Source organism: Bos taurus, chromosome 9 (genome assembly GCF_002263795.3).
Source record: "Bos taurus isolate L1 Dominette 01449 registration number 42190680 breed Hereford chromosome 9, ARS-UCD2.0, whole genome shotgun sequence".
NCBI classification, from domain to species: Eukaryota; Metazoa; Chordata; class Mammalia; order Artiodactyla; family Bovidae; genus Bos; species Bos taurus.
In genome coordinates this window covers 92,924,729-92,940,138 of record NC_037336.1, presented here as the reverse complement: position 1 = coordinate 92,940,138, position 15,410 = coordinate 92,924,729, and the positions used below count along the sequence as shown (strand labels likewise).

Below are 15,410 nucleotides of genomic sequence, written 5' to 3'. Positions count from 1 at the left end.
TGGTAGAGATGAACCACGAGTATAACAACTTGGTCTTATTATACTGGTCTTATAAGAAAAACTATTTCTCCCAAATATTGTCACTGACAATGTCTTAAACCCAAATGGAAGCTAAAACTCAATATACTAAGTAATGAGCTCATCAGTCCATGAATATTTATTAAGGATTGTGTGACATAAAAATATAAAACGTATTGATATTTTTCCCTCTTGGTTGCAACATGGATTTGGAGAGACATGAAACCAGTAAAGAGCTTGATGGGGTGTTTGAGTCCAGGGATCCTAATTGTGGCTCAGACATAAGAGGCAGGTGTCCAGGAAGGTGCTCAGGAGGAGTCTCACTCACTGAGGAGTAGACTCTGGGTTGTTGGGGACAATATAAGGTGAGCTTAGCAGCCCAGAGAAAGGCATGACCAAAGGCACCATCACAATAGCTTTGTTATGACTGATGACCTTGTGTGTATATGTGTATGTTGGCATACAAAATGGTGAGGAGCAGTGTGGGCTTTGCACCCAGGCAGAGCTTGGTTTCAGTCCAGCACCATCACTTATGAAATGGCCTTGGGCAAGTTATTTAATCACTGGCCTTCAGTTCCCATCTGTAGAATGAGAACGAAAATAATGATTACCTCGAGGTTGTGAAGAGGAATGAATGAGAGGATATCTATTGATAGCAAGCACTTAGAATGTATCTAACATGTAGAAATATTCAATATTATTTAGCTTATTATTGTTTTTTTTTTTAATAGTTATGGGATTGATCAACCAAGAGCTCCTCTCTCGTGAATAGAGTAAAAATATCCAACCACCGTTGTTTCCTGCATGCCAAACATTCTTTGGGAGTACCTGGCATGTATTACCTTATTTACTACTCACACCAGTGCTCTGCCCGTGTTACCTATGGGGAAAGCCAAGCAAGAAGTGTAGTAACTTGTGCAAAGTCACAGTATCTAAGAGCTAGGATTTCCACCCAGGCAGTCTGGTGCTGGTATCTGGCTTTTGGTCACCATTCTGTGCCACCCAGGACTCCAACTCCGTAACTGAGGCATTTAACCCAATTATGATTCTACTCCTTATCAGAGAGGAAGGAGGCTAGCAGTCATCATCTGCCAGTCTATACTGAGTGTCCTGAGCATGCCCCATTATGGTGTACCAGCCTATGGCAGGATGCTCAAAGTTGTTTTTTTTTTTTTCTTTTAAAGATGTCTATGCCTTACTGGGCTTCCCTGGTGGCTCAGAGGTTAAAGTGTCTGCCTGGAATGCGGGAGACCTGGGTTCGATCCCTGGGTCGGGAACATCCCCTAGAGAAGGAAATGGCAACTCACTCCAGTACTCTTGCCTGGAGAATCCCATGGAGGGAGGAGCCAGGTAGGCTACAGTCCATGGGGTCACAAAGAGTCGGACACGACTGAGTGACTTCACTTTACTTTCATCCCTTACTAAGAATGCTAGTAAGTTGTAATGGCTTCAAACATGTTTAAGAATTAGGTAGTTCATTCTAGAATAAGAATTTATCTTAGGAGATACAGGATTTTCTTCAATAAAGATTTAAAAGATTTTTTTAAAAGAGCAGTGGAGGAAATAGTGGAATATACATTGAATCTACAAAGCTCATAAATCTGTATAGTCTGTTGTTTTATTGCTGATCTTATTAATGGACATGTATGCTGATAAGTTACCACATGCCTGATACTCAGAAAAGCAAGGCAGTCTCTGATTCTTAAGGATGAGCCATCCAGTTGAATGCATAGAATGCTAGAAGAGAGCTTGGTGTATGGATTCACAAAGACCCAGAACTGGCTTGCTAGCTGTGTGACCCAGACTTTGAAGTTTCTGAGCTTTGGTCTCCTTATTGGTAAAATGCGGATAATGGCACCTATCTCCAGGGTTGTTAGAACTGAATAAACTGAGGTTGTATCTACAAAGCACCTGGTATGGCAGCTGGAAAGTAACGGGTTCTTCCTAAATGGTATCTATTATGGTTACGATTAATATTATTTTGACATCTGTACATAATCAGCCATTACAAATATATGAACCTAGGTGTGCAAACAATAATTTTACTAGGTTCAGAGTGGTGAGGGCAATGGGATGGAGTATTCAGAAGTTATTTTCTGAAAGAAATGGAGTTTGAGTTCATGTTTTCCTGAGTGGTTTCTAAAATAATCCCTCTTTTGTTAGGAGTAAAATGATCCTGGGGCTTCCCTGGTGGCTCAGATGGTAAAGCATCTGCTTGCAATGCAGGAGACCCAGGTTCCATCTCTGGGTGGGGAAGATCCCCTGGAGGAGGGAATGGCTGCCCACTCCAGTGTTCTTGCCTGGAAAATTCCATGGACAGAGGAGCCTGGCAGGATATAGTTCATGGGATCGCTAAGAGTTGGACATGACTGAGCAGCTAACACACAAAACGGTCCCTGTTTCTCAGGGTCTTTTTATGATGAACACACAGTAACTCCCCAAAAGGAACTCAACATACTGTGTTTCTCAAGCATTTTTATCTCTTTGTTCTGACATGGAGTTCTCACGGGCTGGGTGGTGGAGCAGACTCTGGGAAAGGTGTGATGGGACCCTGTCTGGAGGATGGACTGGCAGCTTTCTGGAGGGAGATGGGGCAAGGGTACAGGAGTAGTGGCTGGGGCAGGTGCCCATGGGAGACCAGACTGAGAGGGTAGACTCGGGACTTGTGGGCCAAAATGGTGGATGAGGGAAGGGTTTGTTGTTTTGTTTTCAGAAGTTTTGTTTTTTTGAGTGTTCCCTGGTGGCACTGCAGATGGTGACTGCAGCCATGAAATTAAAAGACGCTTACTCCTTGGAAGGAAATTTATGACTAACTTAGATAGCATATTGAAAAGCAGAGACATTACTTTGCCAACAAAGGTCCGTCTAGTCAAGGCTATGGTTTTTCCAGTGGTCATGTATGGATGCGAGAGTTGGACTGTGAAGAAAGCTGAGTGCCGAAAAATTGATGCTTTTGAACTGTGGTGTTGGAGAAGACTCTTGAGAGTCCCTTGGACTGCAAGGAGATCCAACCAGTCCATTCTAAAGGAGATCAGCCTTGCGTGTTCTTTGGAAGGACTGATGCTAAAGCTGAAACTCCACTACTTTGGCCACCTCATGCGAAGAGTTGCCTCATTGGAAAAGACTCTGATGCTGGGAAGGATTAGGGGCAGGAGGAGAAGGGGACAACAGAGGATGAGATGGCTGGATGGCATTACTGACTTGATGCACTCCGAGAGTTGGTGGTGGACAGGGAGGCCTGGCCTGCTGCGATTCATGGGGTCACAAAGTGTCGGACATGACTGAGCGACTGAACTGAACTAACTGGTGGCTCAGATGGTAAAGCATCTGTTTGCAATGCGGGAGACCCGGGTTTGATCCCTGGGTTGGGAAGATCTCCTGGAGAAGGAAATGGCAACCCACTCCAGTATTCTTGGCTGGAGAATCCCATGGACGGAGGAGCCTGGTGGGCTATAGTCCAGGGGGTGGCAAAGAGTCGGACACTACTGAGTGACTTCACTTTCACTTTTCAATCTGACAGCATGGTCCAGAATGGTCTGGATGGGCCTAGTCTGCAGCAGGAAAGCCCATCAGAAGATTTGGGATTAGTCCAAGCATCAGATGACCAGGTTTCCCAACCTTGTCTTTCTATTATGAAGTCTCAGCTGATGATGGTGTGACGACTGCTGTGCTTGGATGCATCACTGCCAAGTGTCTGGCTTCATCAAGGGCACCCAGCATTTGTACCAGGTCTCCAATTCAGTGCCTTCGTTAGCTCAGGAATGTGCCTTCTAAGATTTCTGTTGCTCTAAGTCTTTTAAAAAGTCTTTTGCTTCGAAATTATTTAAAAAGGGCATTTAAACATGTGGAGATATTCACTGTTAGGTACAGTTTCTTTCACAGCTGGCTGATCTAAAACTTGCAGAAACCACAGCCCTTTATGGTACATTTCATGTTTGCGTGTCTGTCATTTGAAATGCCTCCCAGAATATATTGGCAGCTCACCAGGCTGAGCGCATAAATGGAATGGCCTGCCAGCCTTCGTGGCCTTTTCCTTTGAATTATCAAAGAAACAAAATTAAGAGGTGGGTTTGTGTGTGTGTGTGTGTGTGTGTGTGTGTGTGTGTGTGTATGAAAATTAAAAAGATAACTGGAGAAACAGCTGGTAGATCACAGTTTACAATTACTGGAAGTCCCAGCTAAGAAGGATGCAAGTACTGTGTGATGATCTGCATGGAAAGAAGAAATATTCTTGTTCTTTTTTTTTTTTTTGAATTCTCTTTCTCTCTGTGTCTAGATGTTTCTCTATTCTCTGCATCCTCATATTACTGGGATTGGCAGGTCAATGCTAGTGAGTTCTAGATGCAGAATGAGTTCCCTGTCTTCTCCCTTACTTTCTAGTTCACTTTGACCTTGACCTGAAAGATAACCTTCCACAAGGCAGGAATCTTCAGCAAAAGTGTTGTGCTTGGCAATAGCAGCAGTTTGATCACATGGCTATTTGGTATGAATTGCTTTTTAAAAAATATACAGAGAATAATTTATTTATATTTCCTTATTTAACAAGTGAGGGGTGAAATAAAGGAGTTCTTCATATATAGACACTGAAAAACAAACCAACATATTCTAACCACCTTACAGCCAACAGCCAACAGCTGCCCGTTGAATGTTATATGCGTGGATAGCAGAAGTGGTCAGTGACAACGCAGGAGAAGGCAGTTCAGGTCACAAATCCAGAACAGGAAATATATTTTCATCTTGTTATTTATGACCCAGCCTTAAAGGAAAACAGATGGTAGTACTTTCAGAGCTGTTTTGCTCTTGTTTCAAATGGCTAATTCAAATCAAACATGGGATTCTATTCTTAGTCAAGGCAGCTGCTGCATTGTCTGAACAGGGCTGTTTTTCCCAACCACATCCCCTCCCCTGAACAGAGTAGCCAGACAAGACCATAGACAAGTTCCCATCACCCAGCAACCCTGAGAGAACTGCCTCTGCCCGCAGAAGAGCTGCATCTCCTGGGGTGTCACCACGTCCAATAAACTGGCTGCATTTTGAGTATAATCCACCACTTCCACACCCTGCCCTCATGCAGTTCACCCTGTCAGAAGCATAACTTGCCCTTTGAAGGCAGTGATTTATTCCAATTTTAGAGCCGAGTGGCCTCTCAGGGACTCCTTTAGGGTGGGGAAGATTGCAGAGATGGGAATAGAAGTCAAAGAGGGCCTGAAGAGGAAATGGAATATGAGATGTTCCCACAAGATGAAGGAAGAGCCGAACACTGTGGAAGTGGCTTCACCCTGGGTGGCCATATTGCCCTGCTGATTTCCTTTAGCCAAAGGCTCTTTTATAAGACTCAATGGCAAGCAGTTGAATAGTAAATGCTTGATTTAACCACTCTTTTAAAAAATGAATTTTTGAAAACAAAGTAATGTATGTACATCATTGAAAAAATAAAGCACTTTCCAGTCTTTGGTTTTCTTTCTTCACTCTCTGAGAGAGTTCCTTAGCTCCAGCCTTCCACAGAAACCTCCTCCCTGCCATCCCACAGCCCGGAAGCAATCAGTTCAAATACTTCCGGCTGTTAACTTTGGGCATCTACCTCTGTATTTCTAAGAAGTACACTTATATTGTTGGTTTTTTAAATTTTAGACACTATTTCTTAATGTTCTCTGGTGATATTTAAGATTTATCCCCCTAGAATTCCTTTCCCAACTTACCCATTCTCCAAACTGAGTTATAGTACATTTTTTGGTTAATTACCTGACAGTTTTTATATTATTACAAGTAAGTAAATATTTTTTATTGTCAAAATATCTGTCACAGTATTATTAGACTTCCTTTCTTGTACAAATTTTTTCTTTTTATGCAATTAATTATTGCTCAGTTTTTAAATTTTCTTTTTTTATGTTCTTTATAAACTTTTTTCCTTTGATATAAAAACTTATCCAATGTATAACTATGATATTTTTCAAATAATGGAGTATGTCCAATAATCTTTTAGCATCCTTATACTCCCTTATTCCCCCTTTCTTCTGGAAACCTTCCTTCTCCCTCTTTCTTCTTGCTCTGATCTAGGCTAGGTCTTTTGAACAAAGCTTAATCTAGGACTTTTTGTTATTTTTACCCTGGGTTGGCTCCTTTCCCCAGGATTCCACGTCCTATGATAGCATCTTAAACACAGATGCATGGGAAGTAAAACTTCTGATTCCTTGCATTCTTGAATCTATTGTTATTTTACCCTGACATTATACATATAGTAATTTGACATGGCAGTGATAATAAGAAACTAAGATTAATGAACTTGAAGTCATACCAATAGAAACCTAAAACTATAAAACTTCTATAAGAAAACACAGGAGGAAATCTTTATGATCTTGGGGTTAGTCGAGGATTGCTGAGACATATCACTAAAAGTATTCATTAAAACACTCAATTTTACCAAAATAAAAAACTTAGACTCCTTCATAAGAGTAGGAAAATAAAAGTCACAGACTGGAAGAAAATGTTTGCAAAACACATATCTGATAAAGAACTTGTAAGTAGAATATATTGTTAACTTAATTAAATAAGAAAGCCATTAAGCTGAGTTGGTCCTTGATGCCTTAGCAGCCTACATAAGCAAACCAAAACCTAAGCCTATAAGTGCCTCAAGGTTAAGAAATCAACACCTAAGAACTGCCAGTTACAAACAACCAACTAACCTTTTTCCAAACGAGGCAAATGCTTAACCATTGTCTCATCAAGGAATTTCATGGCTTTGCTTCTGCTCTTTCTCTATAAGTTTATACCCTTGCTCTTAGTGATGGAATATTCCTAAGCACTTGGCATTTGGCATCACCTGATTTAAATAGGTTTTTGCTTAAGCAAACCCTTAAAATGTTTAATATACTTTAGTTCATCTTTTCACTGTTCTGGCGCTGTAAGTGGAGAGCCCTCATGGCCTCCAGGAGCAACAAGCATAGAGCAGGCATAAGAAAGTCCCTGCTCCCTTAGTGCTCACTGTTCTCTTCCTGCTCTTGAAGATCACAGTAAGTCCTTTTCAGATATTCGTGCTACTGAACACAAGTTTGTGCCTGATGCGCAGTGAGACCAAAGAAACCAAAATGTTATTAGAGTTTGGAGCAGGGAAAGGTTTATTGCAGAGCCATGAAAGGAAAATGGGTGGCTTGTGCTCAAAACCTCTGAACTCCCCAGTGAGTTTGGAGAAGTTTTTACAAAAAATTATTTATTTATTTATTTTTGAAGGATAATTGCTTTACAATATTGTGTTGGTTTCTGCTGTATATCAACATGAATCGGCCATGAATCAATAGGTATACATATGTCTCTTTCTTCTTCAACCTCCCTCCCACCTCCTACTCCATCCCACCACACCTCTAGACTGTTACAGAGCCCCAGTTTTAGTTCCCAGAGTCATACAGCAAATTCCCACTGGCTCTCTATTTTTACATATGGTAGTGTATATATTTCCACTCTACCCTCTCCATTTGTCTCACTCTTTCTTCCCCGCACCCCACCCCATGTCCATAAGTCTGTTCTCTGTGTCTGCGTCTCCCTTATTGCACTGCAAATGGATTCATCAGTACCATCTTTCTAGAGTCCATGCATATGCCTTAATATATGATATTTGTTTTTCTCTTTCTGACTTACTTCACTTTGTATAATAGGATCTAGGTTCATCCACCTCATTAGCACTGACTCAAATGCATTGTTTTTTTATGGCTGGGTAATAGTCCATTGTATATGTGTACTGCAGTTTCTTTATCCATACTTCTATTAGTGGACATCTAGGTTGCTTCCATGTCCTAGAGTTGCAATAAACACTGGGGTACATGTGTCTTTTTCAATTATGGTTTTCTCAGGGTATATGCTCAGTAGTGGAATTGTTGGGTCATATGTTAGTTTTATTCCTAGTTTTTTTAAGGAATCTCCATATTGTCTTCCATAGTGGCTGTATTGATTTACATTCCCACCGACAGTGCAAGAGGGTTCCCTTTTCTCGGGGGGGAGGGGGAGTTTTTACAGGCAAAATTTGGGGTGAGGGCTATAAGGTGTGTGACTTTCTTCTCATTGGTTGGAGGTGAGCTAACAGGGTTGTGCTCCAATAATCTTGCATTCAGCCTGAAGTCACCATCCTCGACCTGGATGGGGGCCTTTGTTCCAACAGAAGAACTCAAAGATATTGTATATATTCCTTGAAGAGAAACCAGGACCCTGTCTCAAGGCTGCACTTTTATTTCTTGACTGCTCTTCCCTTGTTCCTGCATTCACTCCATTCCTTGATTAGCAGCCTTTTGAATCTGCCCTTTGGAGCTCAGGGAAGAAGGCTGAAATCTTCTGCCTGAAAATAAGAAATGGAGGACACAGAAAGGATTTGTGCCTAGGAGGGTCCCACAGAGTCATTTGGTTTCACTTGAGCCCCACAGATTTTGTGCTATGAACTCTCAGACTTTATATACACATTTCTTTTTCTGAACAGCATCCAAGATTGAGCTGCAGCTAACTTAAAATGTACTCGGTCCAGTGTTAGGCCTCAGGTAATCAAAGCTTTGTTTCAAGAGGGGGCAAAAAAAAAAAAAGAGAAAGAATATGGGTTCCTATGATTACAAAGACTCTGAGACTCCTCCACCTGGGACTCTGGCTAACTATCTGTATAAAAATTATGGCTCCACTTGTGTTTGAACAAGTAGATTAAACTTACTGAAGATAATCTTAATTACAGTAGCCACAGTAGGAAACTTTTAACCTAGATAAGCTTATCAATTTACTTGATGCCCTAGAGAAACAGGGATCTTAGCCAAGAATTCAATGTAAAAGATAAAGAGAAAAATGTTTTTTCTCCTCTACAGTTTCTGGTGACCAAGATGGGACCTGCTGAGACATCTCACTTGCTCTGGAGCTTGCAGATGGAATCCGAGGAAAACTGGCAGAAGCTGGTGAAGGGTAAGAACTTCTATGAAAGTCGGCTGTTTCAAATATCTGTCTATAGGGCCTGGTTGAGAGAGGAAGGTAAAATTTCATGTTGTCCTTTTCTTTTCAAACTCAGACTCCTGACACTTGTTTTTGGAGTATACTTTGGTTATAGGTTCTTTCCCTCCCAAGGAGGGCTATTTTTTCTTCTTTGTATTGTTTGGTGTCCTCAGAACTTGACTTTCTGCCATTTGTGGTTAGTATCCTGTGAACTGTTGCCCATCTCATGGGAACTGGCTAAATCATGCCTCCTTTTGGTTGTCTTTAGTAGCGGTTCTGGATCTTGGGAAGGCTGCATCTTTTGCACCCTCTTAGGGAATGCCTCTTGTATCCATGGGTAAGCCTTACTTGGTTTGGTTTTGAGTCACTTAGTAGGTATACCTTTTTTTTTTTTTAAGAAAAAATGTTCAATACTGCCAGAATATTTACTGTTTGTCCCAAGTAAAACCTGGTAAAAAGATATTTGAAAGATTTTTTAAACATGAATTCTATGGGCAGAAGTTGGGCAAACTGGAAACTGATATTCAAAGTTTGATAGAAAAATTTTAAAGACCTTTCCCCCTAACTTAGAATGAAATTACATGCCCACAAGGGGAAAAAACAAAACAAAACCATTGAAGAAGAATTTACTTTTGAAGCCATTGTGGAAGAATTTACTGAAGCATTCCAAAGACACATAACTCTAAATCTAGAACACAGAAATCTTTTGATTTCCATCTTAGATGGAATTCTTTTACGTTATATATAAGAAAATTGAAGATAATATTTCGGTGGGTGGGGCAATTCCTTGATATCATCCAGATTGCAACTCAGTTCTTTGAGGAATTAAAAACAACTGTACTTGCCTGACAAATGAACTCTATAGAACAGAATTATAGCTCTAGAAGCAATTCAAAGCTCACCTATCCTTTTTACCAATCCCCAAACATCCCCTATTCATCTCAAAGGTCTGCAGATACTGTAAAAAGGTCTTGACTTAGGAAACAAAAGTCCTTTTGGAGGAACTTACATCCTTTCTCTGTGCCTTTGAGGTGTAAATGTTCTACCAGGTCTTCTCTAAGAACCAAGAGCCATCTCTTTGAAATGCAAACTTCTGTGGGGTAATTCTTATCAGAAAGAAAAAGGAAGCTATCTGGAAACTAGGTGAATAAAATTGTTAAAAGTCTTCTCCACAAATATTAGTAAAAAGCTTAAGCCTTTTGAGCAGGAAACTTCAAATTATTTTCATCTTCCTGAAACACAATTCAGATCCAACTGTTCTTTTATAAACTAGTGAGTTTTGCATTATTGTACTTGTCTCATGACTAAGATTTTAAAATGAAATCTGTAGGATCTCTGTTTCAGTCTGTCTATATGTTTATATATGTCTATATACATATGTTATAGATGTGTGGTTTTTCTACCCATGGATAGTGTTTCCAAAATTTGTAAAAGAGCTCTATTTAATCGGCTTAAGGAAAAATAAACATGTATATAAATTAAGTATTCCCCTGAATTATAGAAAATAACTCGAATGATTTTCAAGTTCTCATGATTTGGAATAATCTTTAGCAAATAAAAACTGGTTTAAGTGTTGCTTTAATTAAAATAGGCATGTCTTTGGAGTTATCAAGATTAAACATAATGCAGACATGAAACTTTTATTCTACTTGGATTTGCCAAAAATCAGATAAGCTCATGTTATGTGTTATAAAGTTTGTCAGCAAGAAAAATTCCTTATGATGATGGTTGTTTACTGTCTCATGAAATTTTTATGAGTAACCCAAATGTAATTGTTAAGAATAAGAAATTTAAATAAGAGTAAATAATATAATACTGGAGTGGGTTACCATTTCCTTCTCCAGGGGATCTTCCAGACCCAGGGATTGAACCCAGGTCTCCAGCATTGCAGGCAGACGCTTTAACCTCTAAGCCACCAGGGAAGCCCAAATAAAATAAACGTTTATTTAAAAACTTTACAATAATAATTATGTTTCAATCCACTCCAGTACTACTGCCTGGAAAATCCCATGGACAGAGGAGCCTGGTAGGCTACAGTCCCTGGGGTCGCAAAGAGTCAGACACGACTGAGTGACTTCACGTTCACATTCACGTACATAAAAATAGTTTCCAAAATCTTTTTGGTAACTTGAAACATTAAAGTTATATTAAGTTAAATAAAGCATATTCATTGGATATCTAGATTGTTTCCAAATAAGATAAAATACTGAAGCATTAATTACTGAACATAAGCTAATCTACTTTTGGTATTTTGTTAGAGGAATTTAAGGTATTTTGGTTTCTGACAGCCAAGACTTATAATCAATACATGTAATTAAAACTTCTAGAAATAAGGATGAAGGGAAGTAGCTATGTATGAAGAGTACATAAGAAAAGTAGAGTGCATTTTTGGGATAAGCCAAGATATAAATGGCATGTTGTTGTTGTTAAGGGAAAAAATCATTTTGCCCTAAGTAGGATGACTGGTTGTTCCAGACTAAGAAGGAGGAAAAAATATAGGACAGTTATAGAAGAGAAGGCAATGGCACCCCACTCCAGTACTCTTGCCTGGGAAATCCCATGGATGGAGGAGCCTTTGGGCAGCAGTCCATAGGGTCGCTAAGAGTCAGGCATGACTGAGCGACTTCATTATAGAAAATTTATGGAAAAAGAGTCTTGGAAAAGAAATTTTATGAATGGTCAAGATGGCTAAGAGTGGGTTAGATTTATTTAAATGTTTTAAGAATGAGTCTTAATATAAAAATATCCTGGTACAAAATTAGAATTTGGTTGTCTCTATGTTAAAAGATGATGCTGTGAAAGTACTGCACTCAGTATGCCAGCAAATTTGGAAAACTCAGCAGTGGCCACAGGACTGGAAAAGGGCAGTTTTCATTCCAATCCCAAAGAAAGGCAATGCCAAAGAATGCTCAAACCACCACACAATTGCACTCATCTCACATGCTAGTAAAGTAATGCTCAAAATTCTCCAAGCCAGGCTTCAGCAATATGTGAACCGTGAACTTCCTGATGTACAAGCTGGTTTTAGAAAAGGCAGAGGAACCAGAGATCAAATTGCCAACATCCCCTGGATCATCAAAAAAGAAAGAGAGTTCCAGAAAAACATCTATTTCTGCTTTCTTGACTATGCCAAAGCCTTTGACTGTGTGGATCACAATAAACTGTGGAAAATTCTGAAGGAGATGGGAATACCAGACCACCTGATCTGCCTCTTGATAAATTTGTATGCAGGTCAGGAAGCAACAGTTAGAACTGGACATGGAACAACAGACTGGTTCCAAATAGGAAAAGGAGTACGTCAAGGCTGTATATTGTTACCCTGCTTATTTAACTTATATGCAGAGTACATCATGAGAAACACTGGACTGGAAGAAGCACAAGCTGGAATCAAGATTGCCGGGAGAAATATCAATAACCTCAGATATGCAGATGACACCACCCTTATGGCAGAAAGTGAAGAGGAACTAAAAAGCCTCTCGATGAAGGTGAAAGTGGAGAGTGAAAAAGTTGGCTTAAAGCTCAACATTCAGAAAACGAAGATCATGGCATCCGGTCCCATCACTTCATGGGAAATAGATGGGGAAACAGTGGAAACAGTGTCAGACTTAATTTTTGGGGGCTCCAAAATCACTGCAGATGGTGACTGCAGCCATGAAATTAAAAGACACTTACTCCTTGGAAGGAAAGTTATGACTAACCTAGATAACATATTCAAAAGCAGAGACATTACTTTGCCAACAGAGGTCCATCTAGTCAAGGCTATGGTTTTTCCTGTGGTCATGTATGGATGTGAGAGTTGGACTGTGAAGAAGGCTGAGTGCCGAAGAATTGATGCTTTTGAATTGTGGTGTTGGAGAAGACTCTTGAGAGTCCCTTGGACTACAAGGAGATCCAGCCAGTCCATTCTGAAGGAGATCAGCCCTGGGATTTCTTTGGAAGGAATGATGCTAAAGCTGAAACTCCAGTACTTTGGCCACCTCATGCGAAGAGTTGACTCATTGGAAAAGACTCTGATGCTGGGAGGGATTGGGGGCAGGAGGAGAAGGGGACGCCAGAGGATGAGATGGCTGGATGGCATCACTGACTCGATGGACGTGAGTCTGAGTGAACTCCGGGAGTTGGTGATGGACAGGGAGGCCTGGCGTGCTGCAATTCATGGGGTCGCAAAGAGTTGGACACGACTGAGCAACTGATCTGATCTGATCTGATCTGATGTTAAAAGAACTGTTTCTTTGGACTATTGGTCTGCTCTTGACAGTGATTCTGAAAGAGTTTTCTTTACCCTTTGAGTAGTCTGCTTAAAAAGCATAGATTTTGAGTGTCTTATCAAAATAAATTTTCTAGGCTTCATACTGTCTTTATCAAGTTTTTGATTACATGGGAGAACTGAGTTTTCTCAATATTAAGAGAAAAAGTTTTTTTTTTTTTTTTAACCATATAACCTTCTGTATTTGCCTTTACGATCTTCTACTGTCACTTTGGTTGAATAGATAACTGAGTATTATTTCATAATTACCTGTGGTTTTACATAATCAAATATAAAAGCCTTTTGCCATTTTGACAACTTCCCCATATCATATTCTAAATGGAATCTTTTTGACGATAAACTAACTTTGAGAATTCCTGGGGGGTCCCTGAGAAATCTCAAAGGACTTGTGTCTTACCTTGTGCAAGAGAGATATTGAACTGATTAGGTTTATTTGGTATGTTAAATTATTAACTTACCAAAGAGGCATTATCAAATAAGAAGTGATGATAAACCTCAAGTTATATGTGTACAGATATATGTTACTAATATAGATACTCCAGAAATTGCAGTTCATAGAAATTGGTCAATACTTTCATTGTTCAATTGTTATTTTAAACTGTTGTATGCTATAGAAATAACTATACTTTTATATCAAACTCTCATCATATGTTTAACCATTGCTGTTTTTTTCAAGTTTTTTGTAGACAGTTATTGTTTTATTTTCATCCTTTTATAGAAGACTTTATTTTCAGAGAGATTTATTGAAAGGACTCTGTTAAATATCCTAGAGTACAGATTTCTGATAACTTTATGATCATATTGCTGAACTGGGTAATAATTTCTAGAACCTTATAGGAAAAACTGGATTCAAGCACAAGAATTAATAACCATGGACTGACTGAATAGATAAGGATGATTGTAAGTTTTCATGAGTTTTTGTTAGAAAGATTGCTGTTTCTTTAATGTTTCGGCTTTCTAAGTTTAAGGAAATCTTTTCCTTTTTGCTCTTAATCTCTCTATGATTTATAGTAGTTTGGCATATATACTTTTGTTAACAGAATTGAAACATTTATTTTTTTTCCCCTGCCTGATCCCTCCTTTCTTTTTTTTTAAATTAATTAATTAATTTTAATTGGAGGCTAATTGCTTTACAATATTGTAGTGGTTTTTGCCATACACTGACATGAATCAGCCATGGGTGTACATGTGTCTCCCATTCTGAACCCCCCTTCCCTCCTCCCTCCCCATCCCATCTCTCAGGGTTGTGCCAGTGCACTGGCTTTGAGTGCTCTGTTTCATGCATCAAACTTGGACTGGTGATCTATTTCACATATGGTAATATACATGTTTCAATGCTATTCTCTCAAATCATCCCGCCCTTGCCTTCTCCACAGAGTCCAAAAGTCTTCTTTATATCTGTGTCTCTTTTGCCATCTTGCATATAGGGTCATCGTTACCATCTTTCTAAACTCCATATATATGTATTAATATACTGTATTGGTGTTTTTCCTTCTGGCTTACTTCACTCTGTATAATAGGCTCCAGTTTCATGCACCTCATTAGTACTGATTCAAATGTGTTCTTTTTAATAGCTGAGTAATATTCCATTGTGTATATGTACCACTGCTTTCTTATCCATTCATCTGCCAATGGACATCTAGGTTGCTTACATGTCCTGCTATTGTAAACAGTGCTGTGATAAACATTGGGGTACATATGTCTCTTTCAATTGTGGTTTCCTCAGTGTATGCCCAGCAGTAGGATTGCTGGGTTGTATGGCAGTTCGAGTTCCAATTTTTTAAGGAATCTCCACACTGTTCTCCATAGTGGCTGTACTAGTTTGCATTCCCACCAACACTGTAAGAGGGTTCCTTTTCTCTGCACCCTTTCCAGTATTTATTGTTTGTAGAATTTGCCATTCTCACCAGCATAAGATGGTACCTTATTGTGGTTTTGATTTGCATTTCTCTGATAATGAGTGATGTTGAGCATCTTTTCATGTGTTTGTTAGCCATCTGCATGTCCTCTTTGGAGAAATGTCTGTTTAGTTCTTTGGCCCATTTTTTGATTGGGTCATTTCTTTTTCTGGTATTGAGCTGCATGAGCTGCTTGTATATTTTTGAGATTAGTTGTTTGTCAGTTGCTTTATTTGCTATTATTTTCTCCCATTCTGAAGGCTGTCTTTTCACCT

At 39.4% G+C, this 15,410-nt stretch overlaps 1 long non-coding RNA gene across 1 annotated transcript in view; it reads left to right on the top strand.

Moving 5' to 3' along the window:
* The window catches only part of LOC132346142 (uncharacterized), a 129,661-nt gene that overhangs the window by 27,804 nt on the left and 86,447 nt on the right, over positions 1 to 15,410 (top strand). Inside the window, exon 4 of the long non-coding RNA XR_009495883.1 lies at positions 8,850 to 8,943. This is a non-coding gene — a long non-coding RNA (uncharacterized lncRNA). The remainder of the gene's footprint in view (positions 1 to 8,849; positions 8,944 to 15,410) is intronic.